Source organism: Triticum urartu, chromosome 1 (genome assembly GCF_003073215.2).
Source record: "Triticum urartu cultivar G1812 chromosome 1, Tu2.1, whole genome shotgun sequence".
NCBI classification, from domain to species: domain Eukaryota; kingdom Viridiplantae; phylum Streptophyta; class Magnoliopsida; order Poales; family Poaceae; genus Triticum; species Triticum urartu.
Genome location: NC_053022.1, coordinates 296,860,745 through 296,882,482, shown reverse-complemented (window position 1 = coordinate 296,882,482; position 21,738 = coordinate 296,860,745). Strand labels below are relative to the sequence as shown.

At 42.0% G+C, this 21,738-nt stretch overlaps 1 long non-coding RNA gene across 1 annotated transcript; it reads left to right on the top strand.

The window, feature by feature from the left end:
• Positions 1-4,542: 4,542 nt before the first annotated feature.
• LOC125508622 lies at positions 4,543-7,965 on the top strand. The gene is made up of 2 exons (XR_007283670.1): positions 4,543-5,121; positions 6,094-7,965. It is a non-coding gene; the product is annotated as an uncharacterized LOC125508622 (long non-coding RNA).
• The last annotated feature ends 13,773 nt before the right edge of the window (positions 7,966-21,738 follow it).

The following is a 21,738-nucleotide window of genomic DNA, read 5'->3' as shown; positions in this document are numbered from 1 at the left end:
CTAATCTCGATCTATGCCAACTCAACAAGTACCATCGGAGACACCTGTAGAGCACCTTTATAATCACCCAGTTACGTTGTGATGTTTGGTAGCACACAAAGTGTTCCTCCGGTATTCAGGAGTTGCATAATCTCATAGTCAGAGGAACATGTATAAGTCATGAAGAAAGCAGTAGCAACAAACTAAACGATCATCGTGCTAAGCTAACAGAATGGGTCAAGTAAATCACATCATTCTCTAATGATGTGATCCCGTTAATAAAATGACAACTCATGTCTATGGCTAGGAAACTTAACCATCTTTGATTCAATGAGCTAGTCAAGTAGATGCATACTAGTGACACTCTGTTTGTCTATGTATTCACACATGTACTAAGTTTCCGGTTAATACAATTCTAGCATGAATAATAAACATTTATCATGATAGAAGGAAATAAATAATAACTTTATTATTGCCTCTAGGGCATATTTCCTTCAGCTAGAGCATGATCACCACAAAGGTCTAATTGTGGCACGCAAATGAAAAATAAGCAAGAACTAAAATTTGCAACATGAATATTGCGAAATAATATGAAAGCGTTATTGATGAAGTGGGGTATCGTTAACAACTTGGCCTAGTTGTTGGGGGGGAGTGACTAGTATAGAATCTGAGCTCCCAGTGCAAAAATAGAAAAAGCAACCTAGCCACTGGATTAGAGATCAATGGTACAGATTCTGGTGGAGGGGCATGTTCCCACTTAATGTCCATTTCACGAAAACCCCCCTACCAACACTTGAATATAAAACATGACTTTTACAGTTACAACCTCAAGTCACTCGTCCATTTCCAAATTAGCACAACGTTGATGTCATCCCCCTAGAAGCTTGTCAATATTTCAGTACTTGAGAAAGTTGACCCATCCCCTTCAAGGTTCAAGCACAACTCAACGTACATGTTCTCTCTAAAAATTAAGAACTAAATGTACAGGCCAAACTTATGTTTAGAAAAAGAACAGATATGGCAGAAAGAAAACTGTCCCTCAAGGCAAAAATAATAATTTATTCCAGACTTGGTTAGCACCTTCTAAACTTATTACAAACTATATTTGCCAGTCTTGTTGCTTGATCTTCACAGCCAAGCAACAGAAATGCCGCAATGATCGAAATGATTGAAGTAAATACAATGAACATATATCTTGATAAATGTAGAGGGCTCTAGCAATTAAACAAGAAAACTACTAAATTCATTTATAACTATTATGCAACACTAAATTAAAGTCAACATTAAGCTTCTCTAGTAATAAACACCCACATCTCAATAGGATGGCGAAAATGAATTTCACAAGGTATTCTATTTCTTGTCCACTCTGATCCATATACATGGCCTGATTAACATGACAGACCATTTAAAGCACATGACCGACAACAAAGGATTTAAATTATCATGCAGACAAATGAGTTTTGCTCCTGCAATTGTAAGCAAGGGAAGCCTATGCTAAGCGCTTCTTCTCTCCATATGTACTCCTGATGCTTCTGGTTGTTAAAGCATCATCCATCTACAAATGAAGACAAATTAAGAAAAAAAATTATAGTTCACATCAGAAGGAAGAAATTGAAAATAAATTATGATCGTTGGTAGACTAAATGGTTGTAAGGGAGAAAAACAGAGCAAGCTGCTGTAACAAGCATATATGTTGTACTTTAACCACTAGAATAGTACATTTAGGTGACTAGCATGAAAATTAAGTAAGATTGTCAGAACTGAAAACATTGACCAGAGTGCTACATCCTTTGCAAGTGAAATACCAACATCAGTAGAATAACCCAAAAGAATTGCCTGCAGCAGAGGTGTAGTGCTTAAAAAGTATTTAATATTAATAATACAAATTTCTAGGCTTGAATAACAGTTCATGTCCTAATCATGTGTGTGCTTCACAATTAAGAATGGGTGTTAAGTTTTTTTTCTAACTCGTAGATGAGGAAAATGTAACATCTTACAATAAATGAGTGGAGCCTTGTTAGAATGCTGCATCACAAAAACGTATGGCAGACCAGTGAAGAGAAAAGAACAAGAATACCATATGGCAAAATATATTCAAAGCTTGACAATGACCGATCACTTGTATCATCAGAAAAGTGAAGGTGTAATTTGATGTTGTTACAAGTTCCAACTCTTAATTGTTTTGTTCAATATCAAGTTCACCTGACTTCCAATCAACCAGAACAGTATGATTCAGGAATGCTCGTATAGAATAAGAAAATTGCAACCGAGCATTGATTTAAAGGCAAGTAACCCTCATCGCTCAAACTTATGAGCTGAAGAACATACTTTATGAATGTTTGACAGATGCAAATTATTATTCTAAATCAATAGTAAACAAATAATTTGATGGCGTGCATAAATGGTAGTCTTCAAAGCAAGAAGTGCAAACCTCCACTCTTGTGTTATATTATTCTTAGAGCATGTCCTTGCATCACGGAACACCGCTATCATACAAATGATGCATTTCCGTGGAGCATATAAAGCTAGAAGTCTATTGTCACATCTCATACATCCCAATATGACTTGCTTGTCAGACTTACTAGAGCATCAGCGCCAATTTTTAACAGAGTAATAACATTGTACTTGACCAAGATCAAAACTTGACTAATAAACATGGACAAGTATCTATTGTGTGAAGTATTGGTAGTTGGTACATATTCCCTTTCTGTATAGAAAATCAAGAGTTTGGGCATTGTTTAAGATGGTTAAAGGAGATGGTAATGATGGCCAATTTTAGTTTGTGTAATCTTTAGACCTGTGTGTTTTTTGATACAATATCACAGCTTTCTTTTGAAGAAAAAAAGAGAGCCCCCCTCTCTGGTTTCCTTTATATAAAACCAATGTCTTACTAGTTGCTACAGAGAAGGGAAAAACATCTAAAGAACTCTGGAAGTGTTTCGGTTTATTTAACAGTAGAGCAAGTCTAAATAACCCCTGGACTGGGGAAGCTCAAATTTCCATCACTTTGGCTGATTGGAAAGCAGTTCAATAGTGATACACCAAGCTTGTCATCAGCCAGTAGAATACACATTACCACAACTAAATCATGCACTAATCAGCATGCTATTGCTGGATCCGGAATGAATAGATCAAACATAGACATGCATACAGGAAGCTAACAATTAAAAAACTAAAAAATGTTATAAAATAGAAATTCAACGAACATAAGCATCATCTCATAATGAGTCCCTCACCATGGTGATCGAGGACCTGGCACATGCGGCCGTCGATCTGCGTCATCGCGAACACGTCCGTGATGTGGGACTTCCGACCAGTCACCAACCCGTCATATAGTCCAGCACGGTGAAGGTCGGGTGGTGCTCCTGTGGAGCAGACCGTGGCAGAGCTGGATGTGGCCGAGACGATGATGTGGAGCGCGACGTCGGGGTGCCCGGAGGTGGATCCAGACGGCCTGGGTGGCGGAGTAGTTAGGGGAGGGGCCACGCACGGCGGCGGCCTCCCGCCGGATCTGGATCGCCGCCACAGCCGGCAAAGAGAACGGAGATGTGCGAGAGGGTTCAGTCGTTTGCACATAATTATTCAGAATCGGGGGACCTTTCTGCACAAACTTTTGTGACCGTGAGTACAGATCCCACACTCCAGAATATGTGCCATCGATTTCTAATCCAACGGCCCATGTCACTTTTTTCTATTTTTGCACCTAATACCTAGATTCTATACTATTATAGAAAAAGGAAGCTGGATCGTTGGATTGAAGATGAGTGGCCCAGATCCAGGCGGAGCGATCTGTACTCACAACCGCATCCTTATTTGCAAAAACGTCCCTTTGCTTCTCATTATTGTTTCGCCTCCTTGTCCTTCAAACAAGATCCCCACTAGCCCATCTCCCTGTAGCTCGCCGACGGCGGCGGCGGTCAGATCCGGTGTTTGCGAGAGGACTACGCCCACCGCTCCTCCTCCAGGCGCCTCTCGACGCCATACTACGCATCATCGACCAGGACCCTGGCCGCCGCCGCCACAGTCTCCTCCTCCACTCGTGCATCTACCCAGGAATCCAGGAGGCATCACCTGGCCTTCTCTGTGCCGGATTCCGACAGGTTTGCGACCAAGCTGAAGAACCCTGGCACAGACTTGTTCGCGAAGACGCAACCCGATGGCCGCGCGCGCCAGGTGTTCTTCCTCGACCGGGACGGTGAGGAATTCATTCTTGGATGACGTTTATGTTCGTTGGATTCCTATTTTCTCAAAATTAATTTCAGAGTTCAGACTGCTTGCCCTTCAGAGTACGTATTAGGGAGTGTTGGAGATGTACTAGCACTACACCATGAAAAACTTCGGGGGCAATTAACTGCCGGGAAAGGTAAAGAATCTAAGTCAGCTACACTGCCGGGAAAGCTTTAACTGCCGGAAAAAAATATACAGGGCGTGCTATCTGCCGGCAATAGTTAACTTAGAAGGGCAATCTATGTGTCGGCATCTTTAGGGTCAGGCAATCTGCCCCGAAAAGCAAACGAGGGCGGACGCACTACCGGTATGCACGTTGGCAGGGGCGTAAATTTCAGGCCCAAAAGCCCACAAGACAGCCGCGGAGACGCGAATGGTAGAAGTCACTAGAAGCGCCACACAACCCTAATGTCTTTCCCCTTCCCTCAGCCGCCGCACTCACCATCACCATCGTCTCGCACAACAAGCAGTGCCGCCGCCTTGGATCCCCCACCTATGCCGCCGCCTCGGATCCCCCACCTATGCCGCCGCCCCAGATCCCCCACCTACGCCGCCGCCCAGTGCCTCGCCCCCATCTTCTTCATCCATACTACACCGCTCATCGTCGCCGCCCCATCCCTTCATCGCCCACGCCGCCGCCTAGTGCCGTCGCCCTCGCATCCCCCGCCCACGACGACGCCTCTGCATCCCCCATTGACGCCGCTGCCGTAGGTCAGTGGCAAGTTCGGAGGCGACCTCCACGAAACGCTTGACGATCTGGCCTCCATCCAGAGCACGCAGTCGATGTTGGCATCGGCAGATTCGTTCACCATGGTGGCAGCGCTGGCGTGGTGAGCCTGGCCTTGGGTGCCCTCTACCCGCCCTTCATCTCTCGTTGCCTATGGTGTGCCACTACCATCTCGGGCAAACCTGCAGGTCCAGAGTCCACAACCTCTATTCTGCTTTCCTCACCATGTGTTCCTCTGTTCCGTCTTCTACCTTTTTGTTCCTCTGTTCTGCTTCTTGCGATGCAAAAGGCCCTTTTGATTCTGGCATCATTGCCTTAGAACAAATAATCATTCTAGTTGTTCAAATATTTTGCTTGCAATTCTGCATATACAGGGAGCCAATAGAAGTGACAGAACATGGGCTTTTGTGGGTTGTGCAGTAATGCATTGCTCAGGTTTGCCCTGACTAGAAGCTGCTACTGGCAAATGCGTATGTAGCTAGATGCCATCGTGTCAATTGAGTTTGAGTCAGCTAGCATGAAGATTTTGCTCTCAAATGCGGTTCTTTAGTTATACTTAATCACACATTTTGTGCCCTGGTGTGTTTGCGAGATACTGAGATGTCTTGCTTCTTTCATTGCATTTCTAAGATGGTTGGGAGCTTGGAGAACTGCATGTCATATCTGATGTTTGTATATATGATATTGTTGCTCGCCCCCTCCCTGAAAGTACATGGTCTAATTGAATTATCTACATTTAACAAGACAAAGTTGGGAAATTGTGTAATGAATAGATTTGATTAGTACAGATAATAAGATATATTTATATGTCTCTATTAAGAGGTAATGAATAGATAACATGCATGCTTCTTAGACTGGGTTGTGTATTTTGCTTTTATGAACCTGATATACATGATTTTTGAGTGCTTGTATCTTGCTATTACGAAAGTGATGATGCTTTTTAATGATGTGATGCAGTTGTAGCGGTGTTAACATGTATTCATTTTAATATTTTCTTAGTTGTGGAGACTGGTTAGTATTTTGTGTTTCATGACTGTAGCTGGCCTTTTCTCCTAAAGTTTACATGTGGGTGAACAAATTGACCAGAATACCATGTGCCATAAATTCACCTTTTCTCCTAACAGAATTATACTTAGCCTATAATCTATTGATCTTTGTAGAGAAAACTTGATCGGTCCAAAGCTTTCGAGATGCATTGTGAATGATGGCTGAGATGTGGTGCAAAACAGAACGGAAAGAAACTTCTTGTGATTTCAGGGAGCAGAAGTGGATGTGATCGCCGGTCACCGTCAAGAGAGTGCTTCCTTGGCTTGCTACCAAAGGAAAATGGTGAGTTTGTTACTTGAGTAAAACTATCATCTTTGTTCTTAATTTTTATTGGCTCTATAATGAGTAGATACTACAATACTAGGTGGTGTAGTATCTTGGCACCTTGTTAGGATTAAGAAAGACATCTATTGGTTCTCTAATCAGTACATATAGTATTTGCTCTCTCTAAGAAATAGCTGAACAATGCCAAACTGAAAGTAACAATAATCTTGGTACTCGTTCATTTATAGTTCTATATACAATATGCCAAAAACTGGTACTTCATGCTCTGGCTTGTAACATACGGAAACTTTATGCTGTTTGTCACTATGGAACAGCATGGGTACCTAACGCTTGTGCTCTGCTCATGCTCCTGGCAGATCCTTTTGGGTCAGAAAGCTTCTGTGTTCTGGTATGCTCCTTGGTAATTTTTATTTCGTAGTGGCTAGTTTCTACTCATTTCTGTTTTTGTCTTTTAAGAATAGTCTGCAAATATAAATGAGGATGTGTTACTTTGTGCAACATCTGTAAGCTATGTTGTTCAATATTGCTTCTTAAATTACTTCTGAGTTAGGTACTTTTTTCCCGGTGTATTGCTTTAAAGAAATAGGCCTTAAAGGGTGTGTTTTTTAAAACTCTACTAGTCATGTTGTACATGTACTAGTCTTGTTGCTGTTACTAGGCATTTTTAATACATTTATTTGATATTTAGAGAATAAGTGCTCCCTCCGTCCCATAATGTAAGACGTTTTTCGACACTAAAACGTCTTACATTATGGGACGGAGGGAGTAATTTATATGTATTATATGCTGGGCGAAAATATTTCCATATATAAACATGCCATGGCTAATTGGTAATCTTACTACATGTTGGATGCTTTTTTGACCTTCTGGGAGATATGATATACTCCCTCCGTCCCATAATATAAGAACGTTTTTGACACTACACTAGTGTCAAAAACGTTCTTATATTATGGGGTGGAGGGAGTATGAGCAAGTGTTTCAAACTTTTGACCCTTTCAGTTAAGTTTATATGTAAACTACTACCCTTTGAAGATATGAGAATGAATGCCATGTGATACAAGTTAACCTTGCGTACTGTACTGTGAACTGAACCTGCCTTTTGTCTCTTGGGATGATGTTGATATTTCACCAGTATATGTATCACAAGTCAAACTGAACTTGAGAGTTTCATCCATTGGACAAAATCTCTGACGAGAGCTTAGCTAATCACTAAAACTATGTTGTTCTTAAATTACTATCTAGTTGAAGCGATGTAGTCTAGTGACCAGGTTGTGCTTTGATTAAATACTTCTAAGATGCCGTAATTGGTTTGCTTCTTTTTTCAGGTCTGCTTTTGCACCCACAAGTTTATGGATCTGTGTTTTGTGATCTAAAAGGACCTCTTGCTAGAATCTAACTCGGTTTTTGGTTTTAATATCTATCTGATGAAGTTGCACTCTAGGATGGAATCACCTTGTAACTGAAACAAGATGTTATATTTAGTGATGTTATACTGGAGGCATGAACCTACAAATGCATGCATGTATACATGATGGATTGTTGTCCTTTTGGCTGTGATGTAGTACTGGACTTGTGAACCTGTATGTATGCTGTGATGCAGTACTACACTTGTGAACCTACAAATGTATACATATGTATGTATGCAGACACAATGTAATGTTGAGATATATATGTTATGATGCAATTTTAATTACACTACATGTGTGATGTTCTGTGTATATATTGTATTCTAGCTTATGGTACAATTGAGTGGAGAGAAATGATAGGTCAAATTCGAAGGGAATTTGTGCGTTGGCAGTGTACATATTTTAGGGCACATTCACTGCCAGGAATTCTTCTAACTGCCCTGTATTGTCAATCTGCCGGGAAAATCTAGGTGCCGGGAATAGTTCTAACTGCCGGCAAAAATCTTAGCAATGTAGGTCAGAGGTACTGCCGGGGTTTCTTGTAACTGCCGGGAATGGTATTTCCCGACGGGACTTTCAAGGGCAGTTTGTATTTGCCGGCAAAAGGCATTCCCGGCAGTTCTTCTGCCTCCACTAGTTGGTTTTCCCGGCAGATAAGGTGACCTCCTTATTTTTGTCATGGTGTAGTGTAGCATGCATGTGAAGTCTATTACATCTCTGGAATTTTCTTCGTAAGTTCCTGAATCACGCTTAGCAGTTAGTACACTGAGAGCATAAGGAGAAGAATCATTACGATTTTCTCAAATAGCTCTCTGCCATTTATTACATACTCCAGTACCATGTATATCTTCGCCTTGCTAGCGAAACTTGTAGAACAGGGGGGAATTGTATACTCCGGTTGGTCAAGGATAGGTTGAACGTGCACAACTATTACAGATTTTGTCAGATTGCTAAAAAGTTTCTTCTGAAATTTGGTACGACCTCCATTTTCTCTTGCAATTATATGTTTCAGGGAATCAAATTTTCAATGGAGGAAGATGGCCTCAGCTTTCTTGGTTGCTACTGTATCTCCAATAGATTGCAGTTCTGTCATCGATGAATAATTTAGTGATTTTAGGAACCAAATTTGGAGACTGTAGTTTCTCTCTGTATTGCATTTGCAGTATATGATACATGCAGTAAGCTCATGCTGTGCAAACTTTCATGTTCTCTTCACACACAAATGTAGCATTTGTAAGGAAGTGGTGTCCATGATGTAAGGGCATGCTCTTAAAAAAATAGAGGTTTGTTATTCTTCTTGCTTTGAAGCTACCACTTCGTCGTCTTGCTATAACTGCCATCGAATTCTTGTTATTGAAATCTGGTCAATGGGCTGACAACTGGACCTTGTGATTGAATGTATAATAATGTTTGCCCAACTATGTTAAAGTTGTGTTTGTCGAATATTACCTTAGGCTATCAATTTAGAAAAATGTCAGAATTGAAAAGTTATAACAGGAACGTACCAAAACTTTAAAGACAAGGACTTTATATGAAGCTGCAGTTCCTGTCCATATTCTCCTTTTCTGAGATTTAATATGAAGCTTCGGTTCCTATACTAAATACAGTTCATGTTTTCTTCTGCTACAGTTCCTGTCCATATGCATGTTGCTCTCCTATAGGTTGGTCCATTGACGAAACCATTTTCTCTTTGATGTTCCAAGTTTGGTGTCTAGAAAAGGAGATCCAGGTTTAGAGTTGTTAGAGGTCCTAATTAATCTACATAGGTTTGAGAAGGCATTGCTTTTTTACATGAATGTGCTTCCTTTTTATGTAGTGAAAAATAATTCCATGCTGCCACCTCATCTATGATAACCATCTATTTAGATTTATCTAATTATGCAAGAAACTAACTTTTCATAATTCCATATGCTTTCATTTTTGTGCAGGTAGATTTGACAACTGGATGCCCAGGCTTAGATAGGAACAGAGGACGTAGCAGCAGAAGAACAGATGCATTGGATAGCTTCTGCTATCGATTTTCCAGATCATTTCACTAGCACTTTGACTTATTGAGAGCGGCGAAGTGAAGGAAGCTCTGTGTGCGAAAATAACCACACCTTTATGTGTAAAAAGAGTGCTGATATATTTTCAGTGTAACTAGTGTTTCTGTTCACGCTTAAGAAGTGCTTCATATAATGGCCTAATTACAATTCAAGTTGAGCGTGTTATTCCGAAAATTCGGTTCTGAGCCCGGTCTCAGATGCTCCTGATATCCCGACCATCGCTACTCCTCGAGATTGCCCCAATCTCACGTATTTGTGTTTTGTATCTGGTGTGTATTTGGAAGGAAACTTTAACCGGCCCACCGCATTTATTGCTATTAGTTGAGGAAAGCGTCATCCCGGTCCATCGAACTAACGGCCCTGCTATTTTCCTGGGCCTTGCGGGGCATAGTTCACGCTGGATAACCAACGGATTATTTGGTTGTTAGTTACTGTTTTCCGCTTTTTTTGGTTGCCTACGCTAGCTACGCTGCATGTATTTCTGTTCGTGGCTCTAATACGACGTCAAACACCCTGAAATGCAACGGGCTTGGATGTTCGCAGGACGGTCGATGGGCTTGTGTTTCCTGTAGACACGTAGTTGCTCGCTGTGAAAGAGCAGCATGGCGAGGGCGGCCTGCGTGAGGGGACGAGGTGAGGAACTGGGAGAGAGGAAGACGACGAATGATAGGGTGAGGAAGACAAGACGATGGGGTTTAGGCAGCGTGGTTTGGCAAAAAGTATGGAGGCCCCTCCAGCTTCAAAGAGAAGAAGATTCCGACGAGTGGACTAGCAGAGCAGCGGCTTCTGCTCTACGCGCCGGCGCATGTATGATGCAAGCACGCGCAGCGTCCAGAACAGCAGTGTCGGTAGGCATTCGAGCGCTCGGGCCGTGGACGATGTGCACACTGTGCTCCTACAGCGGGCAGTGCAGAGCGAGCACCTCTGTCAGGTAGCATGCAACACAGCTGCGCCCTCCATACCACACACACCAGTGCACGTAATACGAAATATCATGAGTAATATCCATGGCCGCCATGTCCGCCACCACCGTTGTGGCCTCTCTCTGTCCCCGGTCGCCTCCTGAGGCCGCTCTGCGACCCTAGTCACCACAGACAGGACATGCGCGCGTCTGTGTAGAAGTCCATGAGAAGACCGCAACCGGGCTGACGAACCGCGGCGGCCATGGCGGCTGTGCTGGTGCCGAAGGAGGTCGCAGAGGCTGCTGGTCCAGGATTCCGCGTTGCTTAGGAACTCTCGTCTCAGTGGGAGCCTTGGGAGGTGCCGAGGACCGCACATGGCACTTGCACGGAAGGGTAGCTCGCATCTGGCGCCATAGCTAGCGAACGCCGGAGAATAACAGGACCAGTTACAAATAAACTTTCCTGCGCCACGGCCCAGAATCTCCGCCGCACGGAGAGGACCAGGAGATTTCGAATCCACACGGCACTCGCCTACCTGTCCCCTCTGTATGGAACTGTTCTCTACCGTATAGCTGTGTTAATTCCGTTTCCCACGGTTCACCTCGAACCACTAAATGCGACTTTCACGCATCCCAAAACAGGAAGGAACGACCAGGATTTCGGGACCATATGTGCCCGGGCACCAAATCGCCATGTCTTATATATAATAAATGGACTGTGATAACTAGCACCCGTGTGACAGATTGCAAAAGTACCATACCACCCCCTTCCTTCGATCCCGCCTCCTCTCTCGAGAGGACCCCTCCTGATTTTTGGGCATCCCGCCTCCTCTCTCGAAGGAACCCCTCCCTTCGATCCCATCCCTCTCGATTTTCTGTCGAACGAACCCCTCCCTTCGACCCTGCACCTCTGGAACGAACCCCCTCCCGATTTTCTGGGCCGCCGGCAGTTTAAAAATAGACAGAAAAAATGGGACATTAGAGGATCGAACCCAGACCCTCCCATACTAAATGGGATGTAATTTCTAGCTGAGCTAGCAAACTTTTGTGATTAGACACAATGTACATGCTACTTGTATCTTCCTGAGACAAGATTGAACAAAAATAAAAGACTGTGATCATTGAAAATCCAAACTGGTAGCCTTACCAAAAAATTACCGTGGTGTCTGTACTTATGTTATCAGGTATGGATTTCGTATATTATCAGTTATCGGATATGTGGTTCGTATATTACTGTATTATTTTCACATAAGTTATCGGCGTATGTTTTTGAACAATATTTCCTCTTTTTGGTAAAAAATTACCGCAATGTTTGGATGTAAGTTATCGGGGATGTTGTTCGTATGTTAGCGTTCTATTTTCACATAAATTATCGAGGTATGTTTTCGACAACTTCTTTTCCTCCTTGGTCAAAATTAACACAGTGTCTGTATGCAAGTTATCGGATATGCGATTCGTGTATTACGGTGTTATTTTCACATAAATTATCAGGGTTATGTTTTTCAACAAATTTCTCTTAGTCCAAGTTACCGCGCTGTTTGTACGTAAATTATCGGGTATGTACTTTGTATTTTATCATGCTATTTTCACGTAAGTTTTCGAGGGTGTTTTCCCTCGGTAAAACTTACCATGGTGTTGCACGTAATTTATGGGGCGTGTGGTGCATAAAATATCATATTATACACATAATAGTTACCGGGTATGTTTTAGTAAAAAAATCTAAGTCCAAAAGGTAATCAGGCATGGGCTATGTAAGTTACCGCTTGTGCGGTATCTAACTTACTGCACATGCGACACGTAAATTACCATGGTGTTTACACAGATGTTACCAGGACATGAAAATCTGAACTTTTTTCAAAGTTATCAACCTTTTGTTGGGGTCGAAAGTTATCGTCCGATACTAACAAAAGTCACCAATATTTTTCATATGTTGTTAGCAACAAAAATGTATAGCTAAAATGCTCTTATTTCATCAGTAGTTACCAAACGAGCAACAATTGTAATATCATATATAGCTAAACAAAACTCGCATTTCTTATGCCTTCAAAAACAAAACCAATCAGTTTCTTTGTAGCAGCGATGCAAAATTCAGCAGAACAAGGCCAACAAAGATCATCCTTTCTATGGAATAGAGGAACATAAGATACTACTGTACTTTTTTTAGTAGAAGAAAAACGATATGCTATTTTCTACGTATATTATTGGGTATGTGGGTCATACATTACCGTGCTATTTTCACATAAGTTATCAGGGTGTGTTTTTCAACAACTATTTTCCCCTTGGTCAAAGTTACTGCGCTGCTTTTACGTAAGTTATCGGGTATGAAGTTCATACATTACCGTGCTATTTTCACGTAAGTTGCCGTGGTATAGTTTTCAACAACCTTTTCCCCTCTTTGGTCAAAGTTACTGCATAAGTTATTGGGTATGTGGTTCGTATATTACCGCTATTTTCAAATAAATTTAGGGGGGGGGGGTATGTTTCAACATTTTTTCTACTCGGGTTCCAATTTCCATGATGTTATCACCTAAATTATCAGGTCTGCGGTGCGTATATTATCATGCTATTTACACTTAATTTACCAGGTGTACCTTTTCGATAATTTTCTTTCCCATGGTCAAAGTTAACATGATGTTCGTACGTAGGTTATCACGTCTGTGGTGCCTATATTATCATGCTATTTACACAAAAATTACCGGGGTATATTTTCAACAATCCTCTCATGGTCATAGTTACTATGATGTTTATACGTAAATTATCAGGTATATGGTGCATATATACCATACTACTTACAAAGAATTTACGATGGGTATGTTTTCAATAACTTTTTCTTCGGGTCTAAAAATATCCCGGTGTTTGCACCTACATTACAGGTCTGCAATGCACATATTACCGTGTTATTTACACAAAAGTTACCCCGGTTATTTTTTCAACAAATAGAAATAGAATATGGATATGGTTAATATGGGCAACATATGTTCATGACACATCAACCAGAAATGAAATAAAATGTAATTTTGCTTGTTTAGAATGTCATGCTAAGATGTTAACCCAGGTCAAGTACTCTCACAACAAACATTCTGATGTGAGCATGTTACTTTATAGAAGGCTATTGGAGTTTCTGCATATGTACTAGATGAAAAATCTCACCAGGCAGCATTATATGGTTCCTTGAACTAGCAGCAGGATGGTCTAAGAAGGTCACATCCAGAACAGAGCTTGGACTTTCAGTTTCTTGTTCACAACATAAATATAACCCACCATATAAACTATGAGCTAATCATGTGCGCGTCGAAGACAATCAAAACTGTCAAGTATCGTATGAATGGCTCATGGCTGAACTGAATCATGTCCAGATGTGGAGAAGAAATCATACTCAATCAGACGAAACTATAAATTTTTGGAAAAAGAACAACGACAAATAATCTTGATTATGTCCTGTTCTGTCAAGGCAGATTAGCAATACATCATAATAATGTGGTTATGCCACTGATACATGTGCTACATCTGTGCATATATATCAATCATTTTTGCACACTGGGATCCAACACACTCAGGCGGCTTATTCTCTACTAGCTACTCTGCTAGTACATCAGAATTCAGAAAAGCACCCACCTAGAATTAGTTACTCTGCTAGTACAACAAAATTCAGAAAACTCACCTACCTAGAATTCAGATCTTACCTAGAATTTATATCTTACGGTTGATGTAATGGAGGGTTGCAGCCAGCACCCGGACCTATCAGTCCACGAAGGTGCTGTCTAGCTTCTGCACCTGCACCTTCAAACGAATGCTGCTATTGTATGGGACGAGCAGGGCAAGGACGACCTCGGACGTGTTTACAAGGAGGAGTTTCCTCGCTCACCTCAAAAGGAACAAGCAAAACAGGGACGAGCACATATGGGAACCAGAACAACGACGATCTCGGAGGTCAGCTTAGACGGGGAAAGCGGCCAAGCCGTCGGTGTACGAGCGGAGCGGCTGTGAGGTCGAGGACGAGCGGCGGAGTTGAGATCGAAGTCGAACGACTGGGCGTTGATGGAGAAGTCTACGGGGACGACCGGCCCGGCCGGCGGTGAGATTGAGGACGAGCTATGGGATCGAGGTGGAGGAATACAGAGTATTGGCGACGGCGGCGAACAGGGGTTGCATCTTATCGCGGCATGGTGAGAGAGGAAAGGAACCGCTTGACTTTGGTCGAATGAATCAGTACGCGTTCACTTCGCGGTGGCATGCATGCGTAAATATGTCTCTACTCCATCTTCTCCGTTTCTAGCAACCCAGTGGCGAGATTGCGACCGTACGATCAAAAAACTGATGGCATCCAGCTCGTGCGTCGGATTTGAAATGGAGGGCATCCAGGTGGTGTGGCGTTTTTGCAATCTGTCACAGGGTTGCCAAATACATATTTCGATAATAAATTGGGTTTCGGAGTTGTGTGTCACTCCTTTTTTGACCAGTCTCTGTGAGAGTGTATTTGAGTTATGATTGTAGGGCTGTTTCTCTAGCGAGTCATCTCTCATGGCTGCAAAATAAAAATATAATTACTCTTATGATATAAACTGTGAACGATGACCTGCAAATGCCCAAGCAAAATAGACAATGCAAAATTCAAATGATAATACATATGTTCTTGTGCACTTTCTATTTTTTTCTCATGTTAGTTCAGATGTGTTGTGTTGATTTTGTAATCAAAGAAAGATGAAATTTGGTAACGCACGAACATATTGCATGCACATGATGCGGAATTACTCCTATATCTTTGCTAGAAACACCTAAAAAACAAGTTGATCTGTAAAGAGGAGACATCAGCGCCGTGATGTTTGAAAAATAGTCTTATTACCAAGGACACCACGATTGGTTGTGAGAAAGTCGAGGTGGTTATTGCAAAAGTCGAGTTTTACATCTTACTAGTATAGGGGGGTTTTCATGAAATGTACACTAAGTTGTCTGAGATGCCTCCACTAGAATCTGTACCATTCATGGTTGATTGATGGCCTAGATTGATTTTTTCTATTTTTCTATCACAACACCTGATTCTATACTAGTTGCTCCCAGTTGTTGGACACAAATGAAGTACGCGAGTTGCAACTATGACGAATTTCAATCTGACAAAATTCAAAGATAATTTAACTGGCGTGCGGGAGCTCTACTAATTGGTCCAATATGTGTAGCAGCAGGGGCAATGGGTGTAACTGTGGTAGCGTTGTCCTCATCAGGGTCTTTGAACCCCTGCGCACGGGGTACTACACTTGCCTTTGGACATCTCATGCGCACGGGCCAACTGTGCACGGGGTCCAACGGTTGGAAACGGCTATGTGGAGATTAACTCTATCTAAGCACCCTTATTCTACAAACCCTTGCACTTTAGGGCCCAACAAATATTAATCTAATAGGCACATCATATTAGCAGTGGATATGAGGAAGAAATAATGCACTTGAAAACAAAGAGGATGAGAGATTCAAAGGTTTGACATGCATGGATGTTGGAGTGGAATGCCTATTGAACTCACGCAAGACTTGGAACTCTCCCTTATAAGTGGATATTTGAATTGAAGCATTTAAGTGAGATGGTGGGATAGGTGAGGGTATATATAAACTAGACCCGGAATTCTAATCACACTTCTTAATATAATTTAGAGGCACTCGATGATCAATTTGAAGGATCAAAATCAACAACAAATCGGCAACTTTCAACTGGCTTAGAGGGTCCGACCTAAAGTCATCCGGATGCTCTGATTGACACTATTCCACATGTGCACACTATCATAGATGTTCGAATTATTCGACCAAGGTGGTTTGGAATTGTTGGTGGCTTGCACAAGTGCTTTTTGTGGCTTCAAATGGAGTTGTCTGGGAGGCTCCATACAAACTAGGATTTGCAACGACTATCTAATTGAATGGATTGGAGGGTCCTTATATACCCTACACATATCTATAATTCTTGTAGTTTTCATATTATAATCCTATCAAACATGTTTATCAATTATTTGGACTAACAATATAAAGTTTCAAAGTGCTAGTTGGTGTTTTTTGTGTTTTTGGTTACAGAAATATAGTCCCGCACTTAAAAAATAGAGAAAATTGAGCGGAAGTTTCTACGACGAAAGAAGATCATGCACCGTTGTTACTTGGAAAGATGCTATTACTTGTTTTTTTATCTATTTTTCCTGGTGAAAACAATCTTCTCTTTACTTTTATGTGTACTTTCATTTTTACAAAAAAATTCCATAATACAAAAAACACTTCAAACCATACGATACACGCGTAATTTATTGCAATTAGCAAACTAGTGAGATTGATAATTTCACTAGACTTGTTAGAAAATAGTTGATGGAATAACAACTATGCAGTATGAGAAAAAACAAATAAATGTTTGTTCGAACATACTGTGAAAAACTTGTTATCGATGTATTTAGTGACAAGCATAGCAGCTGGTATAAATAATGAAGAGTACAATATCCCAGCATGATTCTCCATCAAATACCACTCACACGACCTTGGTTGGTCTTTGCACGCAGGGGAAACCTAGAACCATGTCGCAAGGCAGTTCCCTTGAGCTTTATGCTGCTTACAAATACATTTCCGTTAAATTTGGCAATGGCGGTGTTGGCGCGTTGTTCCACCTCTAGAGATGTTGCTTTTGAAGAACCATTCTTGCAGTCCTAGTGTTGTCAAAGGTGATCGGTGTGGCTACTCGACGTGGATCATCATTGCTTTTCTTTAAATGCTTGTATGCATTCTTTGTTTTGAATAACTCTTGACATTGAGGTTGGGATGCAACTCATATCGTATTCATATTACTTTCTCCATTCTAAATATACTACGTATTGGTAGTTTCAATTGAACTACCAAAACTTCATATATTTAGCAACGGGGGAGTACTATATATGAAAAATAACATTGTGACATTCCACATGTGATATGATATAAGAGTAACGTGCTAATTTGTTTCAAAAAGACACGCACAACTAAGAGCATCATTCACCATGTTGGTCTCTTGGACCGTATGGAAAGAGAGAATCGAGGGTATTCCCCCACAAAAGCGCCCCACCACCGATTTTGCTTAACACAATCATATCGGACGCAAATTTGTGGATCACCGCGAGGCCAAAGCACATAGGGACGAAAAATTTGTGAGAATAATCATTTATGTCGTGTATTAAGGGCCACTTGTAAAACTCTATTCTTTTCTTAATTAATAGATGAGGTAAATCTTTTGTCTTTATTTCAAAAAAATGCCGAAAATGCCACCTGCACAACTTGAACGGCGTCTATGAAATTCTGGCGAACTGTATGTCAAACTCAAAAATGAGGCATGGCCAGCCGCAAGAAAAAAAATGAGGCATGACCACACGAAACAAACCCACACAATTCTCGTCTTCCACGGCTCCAACGGATCATCTCACGCGCTCACAGTCCCAGGTATCGTGTCGCTTTCCTGGGACCTCCGCTTCCATTCCATGACATCCTCGCTCACGACACGAGGCCCCACCAAGGACGACTTCTTGCAAGATTTTGCCCCGGTTTCGCCCTGAAAACGCCGATCAATCCGTTCAGATGACGCTGTCACGTTGCATTCCCGACGGCCTAATCGATTTCAGTACAGTATATATATGAGTATGTCTTGGCCGGCCAAGTAACCTATGTACTATGTAGCGTTGACAGTTGAATACAGTATATGCATGAAATGCAATAAGACGGCAGAGAAGTCAGATACCTTAGCAGCCTCACTTATTTTCCGCGGACAAGCCGCCACAGCGACGTTTACATATGACGAACATCATCGGTAGATGGGTGACATGACGGTCAATGTCCTGCAGCCGAATTTTGTTCTGGAAGCCACGGCAGTTTCGAGTGAATCGTACTATGTGCTTATCGACGGTGAGGTGTACATGACGACTTCCCAGTCGCTTACTTGGTTGCGTCTGGGTTTGTTTTGTTTTGTTGTTTTTTTCAACTGCAAACCGTAGAACAATTGCTCTGTGGTTTGCCGAACAATTGGCCCTCCACTATTAGGCCCTGTTTGGTACCAATAAGTCACCTGACTTATAAGTCAGGTGACTTAAAACCAGTGACTTATAATTCACGTCTGTTTGGTTGTCATCTGACTTATAAGTCACTTGACCACATCTTCTCACCTTATTTTTTAGAGAAAAGTATACCTTTTGTCCCTCAACTCTTGGTGAAGTCTAAATTTGGTCCTTCAACTTCAAAACCGGACAACTTGCACCTCTAACTACTGAAACCGGACAAGGTTCGTCCCCGGACTCGGTTTTGACCGGTTTTGGTGTTGACTCACCCCGGTTTTGACCCGTGCTCACTCATATTCCTGTATTTTTTTTTATATCCGTGAACTTTTTGAAATCCACATACACTTTTCAACTCCGCATAGTTTTTTCAAGGTCACATATTTTTTTCAAAAATAAACATACTTTTTTCAAATCAGCAAACTATTCTAAAATTCACATACTTTTTTCAAATCCGCGATTTTTTAACATTTACGTACCTTTTCCAAATCCCCGTATTTTTCCCAAGTTTGTGTAATTTTATCAAATCCAAGTATTTTTCAAAGCCATGAACTTTTTTTGAAATTCGCATACTTATTTCAAATCCACATGCTTTTCAAAGTCCGCATTTTTTTCAAATCCGTGTTCCATTTATAATCCATGAACTTTGTTTGAAATTCACATACTTGTTTCAAGATGAAACAATTTCTGAAATCCACATATTTTTGCGTAAAAGAAGTCCATATCCGCGTACTTTTTTCAAGTTCGCATAAAATTTTCAAATTCATGAACTCTTTCAATAAAATGTACTCAAATTTGAAAGTGTACATCAATTTTAAAAAATTAAATGAACTTAAAAAACTAAATGAACTTTAAAAAATACGCATATTTGAAAAAGTACATGAACTTGTAAAAAGTACGCAGATTTAAAAAAAGTACAAATTTTTTAAAAAGGTTCACGTATTTGAAAAAATAACCGAATTTGAAAACATCACGTGGACTTGGAAAAGGTATCCAAATTTGAGTCGGAACGGTCAAAACCGGGGTGGGACAGCACCAAAACCGGTCAAAACCGTTACCAGGGATGAATCTTGTCCGGTTTTAGAAGTTAAGGGTGCAAGTTGTCCGGTTTTGAAGTTGAGGGACCAAATCTAGACTCCGTCAAGAATTGAGGGACGAAAAATATACTTTTCTCTATTTTTTATGTAAAGATGGCGAGACCCATGTAAAAGGAGGTGACTTATAAGTTTTAAGTTGGGGTGAAGCAACTTATGACTTATAAGTTGGGGTGACTTATAAGTTAGGTCTGTTTGGTAAAATAAGTCACTTTTTTACTTTTCGACTTATAAGTTGGTGACTTATTTGAAACCAAACAGGGCTTTATTTCGCGGGACAACACGAGATGGCTGCGGGGCGGCGAGGTGTCTGGGCGGCGCGGGGACGCGCGCGCACCAGCGTGGTTCACAGCTGCGGCGGTGCTCCGTGGGCAGGTGCCGAGCCTGATCTGGGTTCGCCACAAGACTGCAACCATATTTTTTTTGCGAGGGAAGACCGCAACCAGATTTGGTTGCCCAGGGGTGGCGTGGGTTCCCTGTAGTGGGCGTCTGCGGCTGCTGCGTGTTGACCGCGACTAGGATGACTAGGGTACACCGTTGCAGTGGCTCCCCTGGTTGGCGGGCGTCCGACTCTGGCAGTGCATTTTGGTGGGGTTTTCGTCCCGTTCTGGTGTGTTGACGTCCGGAGGCCCGACGGAGGTTCGGCCAGCTGCTAGTTCGCAAGTGGATTGTGTGGGGCTTCTTGACGGATTGGTGGTATGCAATGGTGTCGGTTTTGTATGGCCCTTTCTGGGTGCATCTGGACTTGCACCATTGGTGGTGCTCTGGCCAAATCTATGCGATGCAACATGTGGTAGGTGCTGCTCTAGGCTGATGGCGGTGTGTTGTGGTCGTTGGCCCTGACATAGATGTTCAGTTCTTTGGGTGAAAGTTCTGCTCGACTTCGGTCGAGCTGGTGGCGAACCATGCCTTTGGGTATGATCTCCGCCAACGTCAAGGATTGCTCCCAGTGAAAACCGTGATTCCTTTGTTCGATCGGTGATGGTGGCGCCCGTGGTCTCATTACTTTGTTGGAAGCATAAATTTGGAGTCAAATCTTGTGTTGGAAGTGCTAAATCAGAAGAGCCAGGGCAGTGTTTTGGTGAGCATGGAGCTATTGTGGTGCATCCATTTGGGACTGGTCTCTTGGTTGATGGTGGTGAGCAGCAGAAGCACCCTCAACATACAAGGAGCGTCAGGAGAGTCATGTTTGCCAACCTCATGGGATCGGAGCAGCATATGTTCGCTCTGTTGGAAATATGCCCTAGAGGCAATAATAAATTAGTTATTATTATATTTCCTTGTTCATGATAATCGTTTATTATCCATGCTATAATTGTATTGATAGGAAACTCAGATACATGTGTGGATACATAGACAACACCATGTCCCTAGTAAGCCTCTAGTTGACTAGCTCGTTGATCAATAGATGGTTACGGTTTCCTGACCATGGACATTGGATGTCGTTGATAACGGGATCACATCATTAGGAGAATGATGTGATGGACAAGACCCAATCCTAAGCTTAGCTCAAAGATCGTGTAGTTCGTATGCTAAAGCTTTTCTAATGTCAAGTATCATTTCCTTAGACCATGAGATTGTGCAACTCCCGGATACCGTAGGAATGCTTTGGGTGTATCAAACGTCACAACGTAACTGGGTGACTATAAAGGTGCACTACAGGTATCTCCGAAAGTGTCTGTTGGGTTGGCACGAATCGAGACTGGGATTTGTCACTCCGTGTAAGCGGAGAGGTATCTCTGGGCCCACTCGGTAGGACATCATCATAATGTGCACAATGTGATCAAGGATTTGATCATGGGATGATGTGTTACGGAACGAGTAAAGAGACTTGCCGGTAACGAGATTGAACAAGGTATCGGGATACCGACGATCGAATCTCGGGCAAGTATCGTACCAATAGACAAAGGGAATTGTATACGGGATTGATTGAGTCCTTGACATCGTGGTTCATCCGATGAGATCATCGTGGAACATGTGGGAGCCAACATGGGTAT